This window comes from Orcinus orca, chromosome 17 (genome assembly GCF_937001465.1).
Source record: "Orcinus orca chromosome 17, mOrcOrc1.1, whole genome shotgun sequence".
In the NCBI taxonomy this organism is placed as follows: domain Eukaryota; kingdom Metazoa; phylum Chordata; class Mammalia; order Artiodactyla; family Delphinidae; genus Orcinus; species Orcinus orca.
This window is the reverse complement of record NC_064575.1, coordinates 36827266-36843625: the sequence shown is the minus strand read 5'-3', so window position 1 is coordinate 36843625 and position 16360 is coordinate 36827266. Positions and strand designations below refer to the sequence as shown.

The 16360-nt window shown below is 39.0% G+C and overlaps 1 pseudogene; it reads left to right on the top strand.

Moving 5' to 3' along the window:
• Positions 1–811: 811 nt before the first annotated feature.
• Positions 812–14641, top strand: LOC125961679 (ferritin light chain-like; annotated as a pseudogene).
• Positions 14642–16360: the final 1719 nt, after the last annotated feature.

Here is a 16360-nt window from a genome sequence, read left to right as displayed (position 1 = left end):
TCATTCTCTTGGAATACTCTATCTTGAATCCTAACTACCACGTTATGAGAAGTCCAAGCCACCTGGGCAGCCATCTATAGGCACTCCAGTCAACAGTCCTTGTTGGGCCCAGTCTTCAAGGGCCAGACATGTGAATTAAAATTATCTAGATGATTCCAGCCCCAGCCATCTGAATCCTCATGAGCTGAGGTTTCAGATATCAGTCATGGAGTAGAGACAAGCCATCTCCTCTGTGTACTGTTTGAATTGCTGACCCACAGAATCTGGGCACATATTAAAATTTTTGTTTATTTCACCACTAAGTTTGGACTTCTTTATTATGTAGCAATAGATAACTATAGCACTGTGTCTGTACACAGGATATCTACATTTCACAGAGCACAGATTTTTAGATGTGAATGTTGACTGCTCAATTTCTAAGAAGAACGTATACACACACATAGGTACAAAATGTTTATGCATATGTAAATATTAGACCTATATAAACTAATCTATATTATCCATAAAATGAGGGGGCCTTGATAATGGCTAACATTATTTTTCGGTACTTATTGTGTTCCAAGAACTGATAAATTCTTGCATTGTATGAATTTTCTCTTTCACCCTCATAGCAACTCCCTGAGAGAAGTAATGGTATCTCTATTTTATAGATGAGAAAACTGAGGCAAAAACAGATAACATGCTCAAGAGTACTCAACAAGTAAATTTTTAGAGTCAAGATTTGAACCCAGGTTCTCAAGTTTTAGATCCCTTACTCATACTCACCAAGCTATATACTGAGGAAGGGGATGAAAGCTGACGCCATTACCTCATGCTCAAGAAGTCAGACAGAAACTTAGCAGGTACGGTTGAAAGAAGACAGGACTTGGAGTCGTAAGTCCAGAGCCTGAGTTATGAGATGAATTCTCCTCTCATCTAGATATAGGTTTGTTTTTAGAAAATGAAGAAGATCACTGCATATTTTGATTGTTAATTTCTGTACTTAATGATTACCAAAGAATGGAATTTTAGCAGGGAGCTATTTTGCAATGACATAAATTATTGATTCAAACTCAAACCTTTATTATAAATTATTGATTCAAAATCAAATCTTTATTAAGTCTCCCTTGCATCAGAAGTTTTTCCCACTCTTCATTTCTTTGAAACCCTTTCCTGTCTACTCTTGGCCAAAGCTTGAAGCCTAATTTAACACTTGGAAATAAAATAATGAAATAGTCATAACACAGCAATTCCAATGCCTACTGAAATGGAAGCTCTAAATAATTTTTCAGATAATTTAGGAAATTAAAAATATTTACATCATAGATGCAAAGACAGAAGTTACTTGTGTAATAAATGGTGAGACAAAAAGTTTCTGGTCAAGTAGATTTGTTTACATATGATCACTAATCTGAGTTCTACCCCTGTGCTAAAACCCAGTGACAGGTTGCGTACAGCTTCTAAAGGGATAGTTCAGTGCATTGGGTCAAATTCATGCCATAAAATGTGGTATTAGTAGTAGTACTAGAAGACAGAGTGACTGTCTTCTTTGGGACATAGATGAAGACCCCAAGATAGACAATATCAAGGACAAATTATGTAGAATAAGATATTATCTCAGTCCTTGGAACATGTCATCCAGGATAGAACAAGAAGTAGATTTATTATCAAGTACATGAAGCCAGAGACAGTAAGCAATGAGTGGTAGTTGCTTAAAATAGACAGGTTTTAGAAGTAGAGGCACGGATGTAGAAAACAAACAGGGTTACCAGGGGATTGTGGCAGGGAGGCTAAATTGGGAGATTGGGACTGAAATATACACACTACTATACATGAAATAGATAACTAGTAAGAACCTGCTCTTCTTATTAGCCCAGGGAACTCCATTCAGTACTCTGTAATGGGCTATTTGGAAAAGACTCCAAAAAAAAAAAAATAAAAGTGGGGCTTCCCTGGTGGCACAGTGGTTGAGAGTCCGCCTGCTGATGCAGGGGACACGGGTTCGTGCCCCGGTCCGTGAAGATCCCACATGCTGCGGAGCGGCTGGGCCCATGAGCCATGGCTGCTGAGCCTGCGCGTCTGGAGCCTGTGCTCCACAACGGGAAAGGCCACAACAGTGAGACGCCCGTGTACTGAAAAAAGAAAAAAAAAAAAAAGTGGATATATGTACATGTATAACTGATTCACTTTGCTGTACACCTGAAACTAACACAACACTGTAAATCAACTATGCTCCAATAAAAATTTAAAGAAAAAATAGGTTTTAAGAACCATAGTCAGGGAGCAGTGTGGATTGGAAAGACCTTGCAAGAAAAATTTCTGCATCCTCAGACAATGCTCCCCAAGCTGGCTATTGCAAGGGTGAGCATTTAAGAGATCTTTGACCTAAGGAGGACATGAGATTAACAGTCTATCCCAATGTGCATGAATTATTCTCCTCCGTGCTATCAGAAATCAGATGGCATCCTAGAGCAGGGGTCAGCAGATCTTTTTTGTAAAGGGTCAGATAGTAAATATTTTGGATTTTCTGTACCATACGTCTCCATTGCAACTGCCCATCTGCTGCCGTAGCACAGAAACAGCCATGCACAATACGTTAATGAATGGATGCGGCTGTGTTCAAGCCAAACGTTATGTACAAAACCAGGAGTCAAGCGAGATCTGATCAGTGGGCCAGAGTGTGCGAACGCCAGTTCTGGGTCAGTGTTCACAGCTGAATGAGTCATGAGGCCTTAAGTTCCAGTTCTCATCGTACTACTTTCTACCTGGGTGAACTTGGGTTCATCCTTTTATTTATATGGGCCACTGTATTAGTCAAGGTTCTCCAGAAAAACAGAACCAACAGCATGTGTATACAATGTGCCCATATATACTGACAGATATAGATCTAGATATCCATATCTATATAAAGATAGAGAAAGAGAGAGAGATTTTAAACAACTGGTTCACACAATAATAGAGGCTTGGTAAATTCAAAATCTGCAGGTTAGGCTGTCTAGAGACTCTCGGAAGAGTCGCAGTTCAATTTCTGTAAGTCTTCTGGCAGAATTCCTTTTTGCAACAGGGAGGTCAGTCTTTATTAAGAGCTTCAACTGATTGGTTGAGGCCCATGCATATTATGGAGGATAATCTGCTTTACTCAAAGTCCACCACAAATTTAATTATGAATTTCATCCAAAAACACCATCACAGGGACTACCCTGGTGGCACAGTGGTTAAGAATCCGCCTGCCAATGCAGGGGACACGGGTTTGAGCCCTGGTCTGGGAAGATCTCACATGCGGTGGAGCAACTAACCCCGTGCACCACAGCTACTGAGCCCGTGCACCTAGCGCCCATGCTCTGCAACAAGAGAAGCCACCGCAATGAGAAGCCCGCACACCACAACAAAGAGTAGCCCTCGCTTGCTGCAAATAGAGAAAGCCCACGTGCAGGAATGAAGACCACATGCAGCCAAAAATTATAAATAAATAAAACATAAAAATTTTAAAAAACACAAAAACACCATCACAGAAATATCCAGAATAATATTTGACCAAATAACTGGGCATGGTGGCCCAGACAAATTGACATGGAAAATTCACCACCTAAGCCATAGTTTTGTCACCTGTTACTGAGAAATATGACTTATCTGAGCTATTTTGATACCTAGAAGATACCTTCTAGAGGTAACACCCTCAGTATTTTACATGGTAGGCAGTAGAGGGAATGAGCCCATTTGCCCAGTCATATGACACCTAAAGGATAAAATTCTGTCTTCTCTCTCCAACCCACAAGGATGAATGCCAAAAATACATCACTTATATCTGCTTTAGCTAACATAGGATAGGTCTGGAACAGACCTATGCTCCCAGTAAGTCTCATGAAATGCTGTTTCATTAAGGAGAGACTTTACTTGCTAAGATTAGAAGCAAAAGAGGGTGGTGGATGAAAAACTGCCCAAGGATATAAGCTCATGCAAGGAAGCAGGCGAGAGAATGGGTATCCGAAGATGTGCGCTCTGAGCCAACACTAATTCCACAGCATCAGGTTATAATTCAGGGAGCCCAACCGCTGGGGTTTTTTTTCCCCTTCTTCTTTTCCCCCAAAGAGGGACAAGCATACTGACAAAGGAAGAGCATCAGTCACCACAGATAAATTGCTTTTTAGAGGTGATCTCGCAAATGATTTGGCTCAGTGTAGACTATGATTTGGCTCCCCAAACCATAAGCTAGAGCATTTCATTCCAGGTCCCTCTTCAAATATCCATGATAGGTAAAACTCTGGCATCAAGTAGGTCTTGAAATCTCCCCAGGTGATTATAATATGCAACCAGGGCTGAGAATCTGGAGATGTAGAGCAAACTTAAATTGAACTTCAGTTAAACAGTAAAACAAGCTCTGACTCTACTGGCTGGAGCTAGACAAGGGATATGGATTTAGTGGGATGAGAAGATAAAGGACACCAGGGAGTAAATCAAATGCTTTACACCTGTGCTTAGCTAATTGTTACTCAGATAATTCAGACAATCTTACAGCACCTGAACCCTGAAATTCCTTAGTTCTGTTTAAGAAAAAGGAACTCTTCAAGTAACTGAACTCTGAGAATCATGCCAATCATAAAGAAAAAGAAGAAATCTTATTTTTTGAATTAGTTGATTTCATATATACTGTTTCACTTTCATGATATTAACTAGTTATCTTTCTTTCCATTTTATGTTTGAGGAAAGTAAGGCTTTAAAGTCTCAGTAATTTTCTCAAGGTCACTTGTTAAGGGTGTGGTAGGCAGCATAATGGCTCCTAAAAATGCCCTCACCCTAATCCCTAGAACCCAATAATATGTTACCTTACATGGTAAAGAGGACTTTGCAGATATGACTGAAGTTATAGGCCTTGAGATAGAAAGATTATCCTGGATTACCTCATGGAACAAATCTAATTGCATGAGTCCTTAAAAGCAGAAAACCATTCCCAACTGTAGAAAGAGAAAGAGAGAGATGTCCTAATAGAAGCAGAATCAGAGAGATGCAACATTTTGGAGTTTGTAGGTGGAGAAAGGGGACTCTGAGTCAAGGATTAAAAGTGACCACTGGAAGCGGATAAAGTCCAGGGAACAGAAACACCCCTAAGAGCCTCCAGAAAAGAATGTAGCTCTGCCAACACTTTTTTTTCTTTTTTAACCATCTTTATTGGAGTATAATTGCTTTACAATGGCATGTTAGTTTCTGCTTCATAACAAAGTGAATCAGCTATACATATACATATATCTCCATATCTCCTCCCTCTTGCATCTCCCTACCACCCTCCCTTCCCTATCCCACACATCTAGGTGGACACAAAGCACAGAGATGATCTCCCTGTGCTTTGTGGCTGCTTCCCACTAGCTAGCTATTTTATATTTGGTAGTGTATATATGTCCATGCCACTCTCTCACTTCATCCCAGATTACCCTTCCCCGTCCCTGTGTCCTCAAGTCCACTCTCTATGGCTGCGTCTTTATTCCTGCCCTGCCCCTAGGTTCTTCATAACCATTTTTTCTTTTTTTTTAAATTCCATATATATGTATTAGCATATGGTATTTGTTTTTCTCTTTCTGACTTACTTCACTCTGTATGACAGTCTCTAGGTCAATCCACCTCACTACAAATAACTCAATTTCATTTCTTTTTATGGCTGAGTAATATTCGATTGTGTATATGTGCCACATCTTTATCCATTCATCTGTCGATCCTGCCAACACTTTTACTTAATTGAGACCAATGTCAGACTTGTAAGGTAATAAATTTACGTTGTTTTGAGTCACTAAATTTGGGATAATTTGTATGAAAGCAATAAAAAAAATACAGAGGTCCTACAAGAGCCAGGCTATATATTTATACTTAAGTATTTCTGAAATGAATTTAACCTTGTGATTGACAGCAGCAGCACCAGCAGCTTCCAAGGGATCCCACCACACACCTGAGGCAAAAGGAGCCTAATACAAAGCAGTGACAGCAGCAGGTCACTGGCCCACACTTGGGGTAGAGGGGGACTTGATCTACTGTAGCAGCAGCATAGCCTGAATGGGAACCCATCCTCCTGTGGCACTAGTCCCATCAACATTAGTCTAATCTGCTAGCATCTGCTGTGCCAACAGGCCCAACATATACAAACCCTCCAACTCAGTAGCATTAAGTGAGCCAGGCTCAGTGTTTCCTGAAACTCATATCCAGTTGCACTGGAAATCCAAGATATCACCTACTGTTATGAAAACATAAACAATAACAGAAGACTGGGAACTTCAGAAAGAAAAGGGGAACAATGGAATGGGTGAAAACAAATGGGGTAAATATAAGAGACTATCATTAGCCTCATGAGTTTCTTAAATTCTATATGATGGTCAAAGCAAAAGTGATGACACCATCTGATGGGGTTCTCAATGTAGAGAAAGGAAATACTACAGAAAATCATACTTTAAAACTGGGGAATATTAAGAGACCTAAATGGAAGTAAAATTTTGAAACTTCACTTGAAGTAATGAAACACTGATTCCAGTAGGCTATGATAAGTTACATATGTATACTGTAATGCCAAAAGCAACCACTAAGAAAACTATACAAACAGTATACACAAATGATTATAAATGAATTAAATTAAAATGGACTTATTAAAAAATGTTTAAGTAACCCACAAGAAGGAAAAATAAGGGAAACACAGGATTGAGAAACTAAGGTAAAAGACAAAACAAAAAATAACATGGTAGACCAAATCTTTGACATGGCAATAATTACATTAATGGTAAATGATCTAAATAACCAAGTCAAAGACAGAGATTGGAAGAGTAGATTAAAAAATCGCAAGCATGATCCAACTATATACTGTCTATAAGAAGCTTACTTTAAACATCATGATATAGGTAGTTCAAAGTAAAAGGATGAAAATGATATATCATGTGAACATTAATCAGAAAAAGCAGGAATGGCTATATTAATATCAGATAAAGTAGACTTCAGAGCAAAGGAAATTACTAGGGGCAAAGAGGGTCATTACATAAAGATAACAGGAATAATCCACCTAGATGACCTAGTGATACTAAATGTGTGTGCACCAAACAACAGAACTTCAAAATGCATGAAGCAAACACTGAAAAAGGTAAAAGGAGAAAGTTTTAAATCCACAATTATTATTTGAGACTTCAATACAGCAATTTATACAACTACCAGACAGAAAAATCAGCAAGGATATGGAAGAACTGAAAACATCATCAATCAACAGGAATATAACTGACATTTAAAGAACACACTCAGTAAGAGCAGAATACATATTCAAGTGTCCATGGAACATTCACTCATATACCATATACTGGGCGATAAGAAAACATTAGATTAGATTAGGCTTAGATGTTTCACTTTTACCCAAGACTTAAAGAATTAACACCAATTTTACATGATTTGATAAGAAATACAAGTAGAGGGAACAGTTTCTAATTAATTTTATGAAGCCAGTATTACCTTGATACCAAAACCAGACAGGGATAGTATAGAAAGAAGAAACCTACAGACCAATATTTTTTATGAAATTGGCTGAAAAACCCTCAGCCAAATATTAGCAAATTAAATCCAGAAATATATGAAAAGAATAATATACCATGACCAAGTGGGATTTATTCCAGTTATGCAAAGTTGGTTAAATATTGGAAAATTAAACAGTGTAATCCACCATATCCAATAGATTAAGGGGGAAAAGTCATGTGATCCTATCCATTAATGCAGAGAAAGCATCTGACAAAATCCAATCCCATTCATGATTTTAAAAAAAGAAGAAAAAAAACTCCAAGCAAACTAGGAATAGAAAAGGAGCATACTGAAACTCATAAAGATGATCTACAAACAACCTATACCGACATGATATTTAACTGTGAAAGACTGGATGCTTTCTCTGTAAGATCAGAAACAAGGCACCGATATCTGCTCTCACCACTTTTATTAAATATATCACTGGAGGTTCTAGTAAGAAAATAAAGCAAAAATAAATAAATACATAAATTTAAAAGTTAAAGTTTTAAAAAGTTTATTTAAAAGACAAAAGGACTATTCCTACTACGTTGCATAGGAAGGAACATATCCTACTGAATGTTGAACAGTAATATACCCTATTATACTGAATAAGGAAAAGTAAAACTGTCTGTATCTGAAGATGAGATGATAATCTAAATGGAGAAAATACCAAGGAATCCACAAAAAGCTTGAGAAATAATATTAGTTTGTAAATGATTTAGAGTACAAGATCACCACAATTTTATCAAATTATATATTAATAACAAATGTGTAGAAGCTTAAATAAAAATATGTGATGCCATTTACAACTGACCTAAATAAATACTTAAATATTAAGCCCAATAAGACATTTATAGGACCTCTAGACTGAAAATTACAAAATGCTGATGAAGAAAAATTTTTAAGTCCCAAACAAATAGGGAGACATACCTTGTTCATGGATTAGAAAACACAACATGATAAAGATGTCAATTCTCCCCAAGTTAAGAGGCTTAACACAATTACTCTTAAAATGCCCTCAAGGTTTTTGTGGATCTAGACAAGCTTATTCTAAGATTTATATGGTAAGAAGAGGCTGAAGAATAGCTAAAACAACTTGTAAAGGAAGATGAAAATGGGAGGAATTAATCTACCCAATTTCAAGATTTTGCAGTAATGATGGAGGGTAGATACATAGATCAATGGAATGGAATAGAGAACCCAGAAATAGACTGACATAAATACATATAACTTGTTTTTGACAGCAGTGCAAAAGCTATCAAGGAAGAATAGACTTTTCAAAAAATGGTACTGAAACAGTTGGACATCCCTCGACAAAAACAAACAAACAAAAAATGAACCTTAACCTCCACACCTTACACAAAAATTAAATCAAAGTGGATCATAATCTTAAATGTAAAAGCAGGGCATTTTTAGAAAAAAAATAGGAGAAAATGTTTGGCATCTAGAACTAGGGGAATAATTCTTAGACTTGACACCAAAAGTATGATCAATAAAGGCAAAAACTGATAAATTGGATCTCATCAAAATGAGTTAAAAATGCTTCATAGAAGATCCTTTTAAGTGGATGAAAACTCAAATTACACAGTAGGAAAACATATTTGAAAATCCCATATGAGACAAATGACTTGTATCTATAATATACAAAGAACTCTCCAAACAACTTAAAAAAATCCAACTAGAAAATAGGCAGAAGACAGGAACAGACATTTCATGGAAGAGAATATACACACGGCAAAGGAGCACATGAAAAGATGCTCAGCATCATTAGCCATTAGGGAAATGCCAATTAAGACCATAATGAGATATCAGAGAGTAACTAAAATTAAAGTATAGTGACAACATCAAATGCTGGCGAGTACATAGAAAAATTATATCACATCACTGGTGGGAAAATAAAATGGTTTAGCCACTCTGATCAACAGCTTGACAGTCTCTTTTAATCCTAAAAGTAGATTCACCCTACAACGCAGTAATTGTACTCTTGAGCATTTATCCAAAAGAAACAAAAACTTAATTAAGTTCCCACAGAAACTTACACATAAATGTTCATAGCAGTTTTATTTATAATAGCCAAAAACTGGCAACTACCCAAATGTCTTTCAGTGGATGAATGTTGAAACAAATTGTGATAAAATCTTATGATAGAATACTACCGAGCAACAAAAAGGAACAAATTATTAATATATGCAAAAATTGAAATGAACTTCAAGGGAATGATGCCGAGGGAAAAATTTTGAAAAGCCAATCTCCGAAGATTAAGTAATTCATGATTATGTTTACATATTATTCTTAAAATAACAAAACTGTGGAGATGGAGAACAGATTAGAAGTTGCCAAGGGTTAGAGATGGGGGTAGAAGGTACAGCGGGGGAACTCTGTGAGGTTTTTGTGGTTCCAGTACAAATAATACAGCAATCTTGGTTTTAATTCCTAAAGATTTCTAAAAGCAATTCCTAATAAGAGGTGTCCAGATATTTAGCAATGGCAGCAGATTAGAGGTATAGCTCCCCAACATAACAACTTCAAAAGAGAACATACTAATTCAATGCATATGTTAATTTCAAAAAGGCCAGTCACAATACTTAAATGGTATATATCTTAACGATATTATTCTAAGTATCCAGCTATACCAGATGGACTAGCAAGATTTTCTGTACATTCAACCTTATTTAAGACAGTAAATCTTATAGTAAGACAGTTAAAAAAAGAAAAAGAAAAAAAAACAAACCTCAACTACACTTGGATATTCTCATAGGAAGATGAGGTGAAAATATGCAGCAGTGGTTCAAAAGCTTAAGCAGTGGCACCTAAATTTGGTTGTGCATTAGAATCATCTGAAGCACTTTTTAAAAACCCTCACACTGACGGTTGGTCATCGTAGACCAATAAAATCATTTTAAATCTCCTCAGACGATGCCAATGTCTAGCCAGAACTGAGAACCAGCGGACTAAGCAGAAGGGGATGTTTCTACAAAGATCTCTTAACAGTAAGTCCTTTCACCCAATCAGATTTACCTCCCCGCAAAAGGCTAAAGAACGCTAGTGTTGTCCATACTTGCTTAGCTTTAATTAGCACTTGTGACTTGCCCAAAACCTAGATCATGTTTCCCCTAAATTTCATGTTATTCCCTACGTTTTTCAAACCCAGGGCTAAGGGGTTTGCCAGGATGAGATTTAAAGTGCTCACACAGGGGAAGTCCCTGGCAAACCAGGACAGCGGTCCCTCTACATTGAAATGTAAAGCATCCTAAATAACCCTGCCACTGTTCCCAGATCCTAGTGTGTGCCAACCAGTGGAGAAAAGGCATTCTCCATTACTACCACGGCAAATGCTGCTGTACTTGCCTTGGCTGGTCCCTATCTTTTCCAGGCACCACTCCCCTTCACCTGCTGGTGGACGCTTTGGCCAGCTGACAATGCAGATATTTTCAAACTTTAAGGTGAATAAAAATCATCTGGAGGGCCTGTTATAACAGAGATCACTGAGCCCCACCAGAGTTGCTGATTCCATAGGGCTGGGACAGGGCCCTAAAACTTGAATATCTGACACATTATCAGGGGACGCTGGTAAAACTGGTCAGGTTGTTACCGAATGCAGGTTCGTGTGTCTGAAGCACAGAGAGGCCAAACAAACCTAAAGGTTGGAGTCTGGAGCAGAGAAAGGTTTACTGCAGGATCGAGCAAGGAGAGGGGTGGCCCGAGTTCCAAAACACCCTGAAATCTCCAAAGGATTTCAGCAAAGCATTTTTAAAGGCCAGGTGAGGGAGGGACGTCCCAGGGAGTGTGATCAGCTCGTGCACAATCCTCTGATTGGTTGATGTGGAGGCCACAGGGCAGGTAACATTATCCATCCTTAGGTGCCAGAAGGTCTGGGGGCTACGTGCTCATGATCATCAAGGAGTTAATTTCTTCCACTGGGCGGTGGTTTTTAGCATCTGAAAACTCAAGAAATATGCCTGAGATACTATTATCTGAGTACTTCAGAGAGGAACTACAGCAGAGGATATGGGGGATGCGTCTGTCCTAGGAAGGCCCCATAGGGTACTGCTTGGTTACAAGGTGACCATACTTTGAGAACCACTGCTCTAGTGGCCTGGAATGTTCAGAAAGTAATGGAAGAATCCCTTCCCAGGTCTAGATTCTAGTATCGCCAGCTATTTTGGTGGGGGGAAGGGTAAGTTTTGTCCTTGCTTGGACTTCTTGTTCATTTATATCAAAGCCTATTTGAGGCAGTGCGCTCGGCAGTCCTGCAGTTCTGTCTTTTGCTTCAACAGTGTTTGGAATGAACAGACCCAGGGACGCTCCTTGCTCCAGCCCCCGACCACCCTCCAACCTTTCTTCCTGTCGCAACCTTTGGAATCAGCCACTCAGCTATCCTCAGCCTCCAGGACAGGCCAACACCGTTTTTTGAGCTTAGCTCCTTCTCACTGATCAACCACGAGTTCCCAGGTGCGTCAGAATTATTCCATCGAGGTGGAGGCCGCCGTCCACCGCCTGTTCAACATGCATCTGGGGACACTTACCTCTCTCTGAGCTTCTATTTTGACAGCAACAATGGGACTCTGGACAGTGTGGGCCACATTTTTCGCCAACTGGCTGAGGAGAAGTGTGAGGGCGCCCAGCATCTCTTGAAAATGCAAAACCAATGCTGTGGCCGCGCCCTCTTCCAGGATGCGCGGAAGCCTTCTCAAGATGAGTGGGGTAAAACCCAGGACGCTGTGGAAGCCGCCATTCTTAGGGAGAAGAGCCTGCACCAGGCACTATCAGATCGGCGCGCCCTGGGTTCCGCCCGCGCAGACTCCCACCTCTGTGACTTCCTGGAGAGCCGCTTCCTGGAGGAGCAGGTGAAACTCATCAAGAAGATGGGCGACCACCTGACCAACCTCCGCAGGCTGGCTGGTCCGCAGGCTGTGCTGGGCGAGTATCTCTTTGAAAGGCTCACCCTCGAGCACAAACAGGAGTCTCTGAAGTCCAGCGGCCTCTGAGGAGCCCCTCTGGCATCAGAGCTTCTGCCTGAAGCCCTGCTCTGCAGCTACTAGGCAGCTTTGTAACCGCCCTGGAGCCCTCTCCCAAGCCTTGGACCAAATGGAAACAATAACGCTTTTTGCAGAAGGAAAAAAAAAGCCTATTTGAAACACAAACAGAATAAAGAGGAAAAAAAGAAATATATATATATATCTATATGTGTATATATATATATATTCATGTTTTTTTCTTTTTTAAAAATTTATTTTACTGAAGTATAGTTGATATACAATGTTGTGTTAGTTTATGCTGTACAACAAAGTGATTCAGTTATACGTATATATAATTTTTCATATTCTTTTCCATTATGGTTAATTACAGGACATTGACTATAGTTCCCTGTACTATACAGTAGGACCTTGTTGTTTATCCATCATATATATAATAGGTTACCTCTGCTAATCCCAAACTCCTAATCCATCTCTCCCCCACCTCCCCCTTCCCCTCGGGAACCACAAGTTTGTGTGCTATGTCTGTGAGTCTGTTTGTTTCATGGATAAGTTCATTTGTATCATATTCTGGATTCCACATATAAGTGATATCATATGGTATTTGTCTTTCTCCTTCTCCATTTAGTATAATAGTCTCTAGGTCCAGCCATGTTGCTGCAAATGGCATTATTTCATTCTTTTTTATAGCTGAGTAGTATTCCATTTTATATATATCACATCTTCTTTATCCATTCATCTGTCAGTGGACATTTAGGTTGTTTTCATGTCTTGGCTATTATAAATAGTGCTGCTGTGAACATAGGGGTGCATGTATGTTTTCGAATTATAGTTTTGTCCAGATATATGCCCAGGAGTAAGATTGCTGGATCATATGGTAGCTCTATTTTTAGCTTTTTGAGGAACTGCCATAGTGTTTTCCATAGTGGTTGCACCAATTTACATCCCCACCAACAGTGTAGAAGTCAGTCAGAAAGAGAGAGACAAATACCGTATGCTAACACATATATATAGAATTTAAGAAAAAAAATGTCATGAAGAACCTAGGGGTAAAACAGGAATAAAGACACAGACTTACTAGAGAACGGACTTGAGGATATGGGGAGGGGGAAGGGTAAACTGTGACAAAGCGTGAGAGAGGCATGGACATATATTCATGTTCTTTTAACATATGAATTGCCCCACTTTATCTGTGTGAAATAAGTTGTTCCCGTTATTGGGCTGCTTCTCAAGCTTTGCTGCTCATTTGAATGACCTAAAGAGCTTTTAAGAAAAACATTGGTGTCTGGGTCCCAGCCCCAGAGATTTTGATTCAGTAGGTCTAGGGAGGAGCCTGGGCACAGGGAGGTCTCAGAGTTCCCCAGGTGATTCTAATGTGCAGCAACTTTGGGAACCACCTCTTGGCTTCAATCCAGCTAGTGATCAGATATTAAATCTAAGACACATGGGCTAGTGCGTGAGCTCTAGGAAGATTCGTGCCAGGGAAAATGATCGATAGTTGTGTTACTTCTCTGAAATGGATTGAAATTTCCAATTAGCATGAACAGGGGAGGGTGAATGGGTGAATGCAATAAGGTGTATCGTTTACGTATTGCCCTATGTGTATGGCTAGAAGCTTTTGCAACTGAGGTCTGCCCTACTTTTCATGCTAATGGTAATGCTTGTCCTCCTAATGCAGCTGTAAACTTTATAAGCCCATAGGTAGACAGCATCACAAAATATTTACCCCTCCCCACTGGCCCACTCTCAAGCTTCTCTCCCCTTCCCCAATACACAAATGTACATCAATGCTCTTGAGACCAATATCAACATATTGACCTTCAATTCTTCTACTTTGCAGCCTCCCTCTTATCAGGAGATGTCAGCATTTAGTGCAAGGACAAGTGCTTGCCTCTTGGTGAGTAATGTAGGCAATGCCTCCAAGAGACAAATAGCCCTTAGGGAGGGGGAAAAAGTCTTTCAAAAAGGTTGATGCCCAGAGGAGGCATTTTCAGTCATCTCAGCTTAGAGGTCAAATATCCAAAATTAAAAAGGTTAAAAAAAAGAAAAAGAAGAAAGCAAGGAAGAAAAGAAGGAAACAATTTTCTTATCTCATAGTAATAAGGCAGTTTTCCTTAAAAAAAAAAAAGACTTAAGCCATAAATTCTCTTTCCTAATCAAAATGTGCTTTTCCGTCTTTAGACTATTCCTCTTATATCCTGTATTATTCATGACGTTTAATTCTTGAAATAGCACATGGCTGAAAACAGAAGCTAACCTCTTGTCCACTATGAATTAAATCTTCTTTTCCTAGGACCTGTCTACAATGTACAATTTGGGGTTTGCCAACATAATTATTTTCTCTGAAATAAGTTACAGCATTTTGCCTTTTCAATATCTAGTTATACAATATATTCTTAACACAGCACAGTTAATATAGTCAATATAGTAAATACAACTATAACACACGTGATATGATGCCACTTTGGTGATTTTCTTCATCCATGTAATTCTGAAATTTGACAGTATAGTTTTCATATTCTAATGAGCTGAGTATTACCTTTGCAAGGATAGAAAAATAAAATAAATTCATAATATTCTTGTGTGGTTTGCCCCTGGGGTGGATTACCATAATGGGGGGATATTTGAGCCTTTCCCCAAGTCATTAAAAAACCTCCAGCGAGCAGCCAGCCCCTTGTCCTCTCCAGGGAGTGGGGGAAAGGATCTTTAATCATAATAATCCTGGGGGGAGAAATCTCAGAAATAAGACATCTGCTTCTGTGCCTTGTTGTTTTGCAGAATAGCAATGATTGCTTTAGCAGCTTCTATTGCCATGTGTGTACAATAAGCAAATGAACATAAAATTGAATGAACGCATAAAAGAAGGATAAACCCACCCAGCTTAACAAATCCACTCTCTCACCTGCTGTGCCCTGAAACATGAAAGAAAGAATCATGGGATCATAAGGATTAATAAAATAACAGTCTCTGTTAACAATATTGACAGAAGGTATAGGAAAATTTGTCTGATGTGGGACCAACAGCTTAACTGCTTTATCCTTTTTTTTTTTTAAGGGCAACTCATTCATTTATTGTTTAAAGATTGCAAGACAACTTCTGAATTTCTGTAGCACCATTTAAATGTTTTACTTTTTTGATAAATCAGAGTATAATAGAAAAAACAATTAGTTTCCAGTAATATCTATATCTCTATTCAGAATTAAGTCTTCCACAGACATGTAACCTGGAAACAAAAGCCTGTTACAATAAGCAAAGCTTCAACAGAGCTGCTACTTTTCGGGCCAGGGAAAGGTTCATCCCTATAGGAGGAGGATGTGCTATGTAAAATGGCTGCAAGGTCGCAGTCTTGAGGGCGCTGGAAGTCTATTATCCTATCCCACATTAAGTAGTTTGGTGAACTTCAAACGTCCGTTCATCTGCAACCAAGCTGGCAAACTTTAACTGATATTTCAAGCAGGTAAAAAATAAATTAAAAGAAATCCTTACACTGATGTTCCTTGATTCACACTGTTAAATGGTTCATTAACATGTAATTCTGGCTAAGAATTACTTTTGAGACTCCTTGCTCAGATTTTGGTTAACAGTACAAATCTTTGAGAAATTCAAGTTCTTACTAATCAATAATTTGTCAGCTAGGCTACATTCAGGCATCAGCTGCAACTACAGACTAGGTGCACTGCCTCAGCGCTTTGGAAAGACATAATCTAGAACACTACTAGCAGACAAAATATCTGTTACTAGACAGCACAGGTGCAGTACAGCAAGACAAAAACATATATTCATGTGTGCCGCGGACCAGCCGGAGAAAGAGGATCTCACCGCCCAGGGTCAGAAGGGAAGGGGTAAGGAACTGAAGTGGCACCGACGAATGGGGTCAGAAGGACGAAGACAAC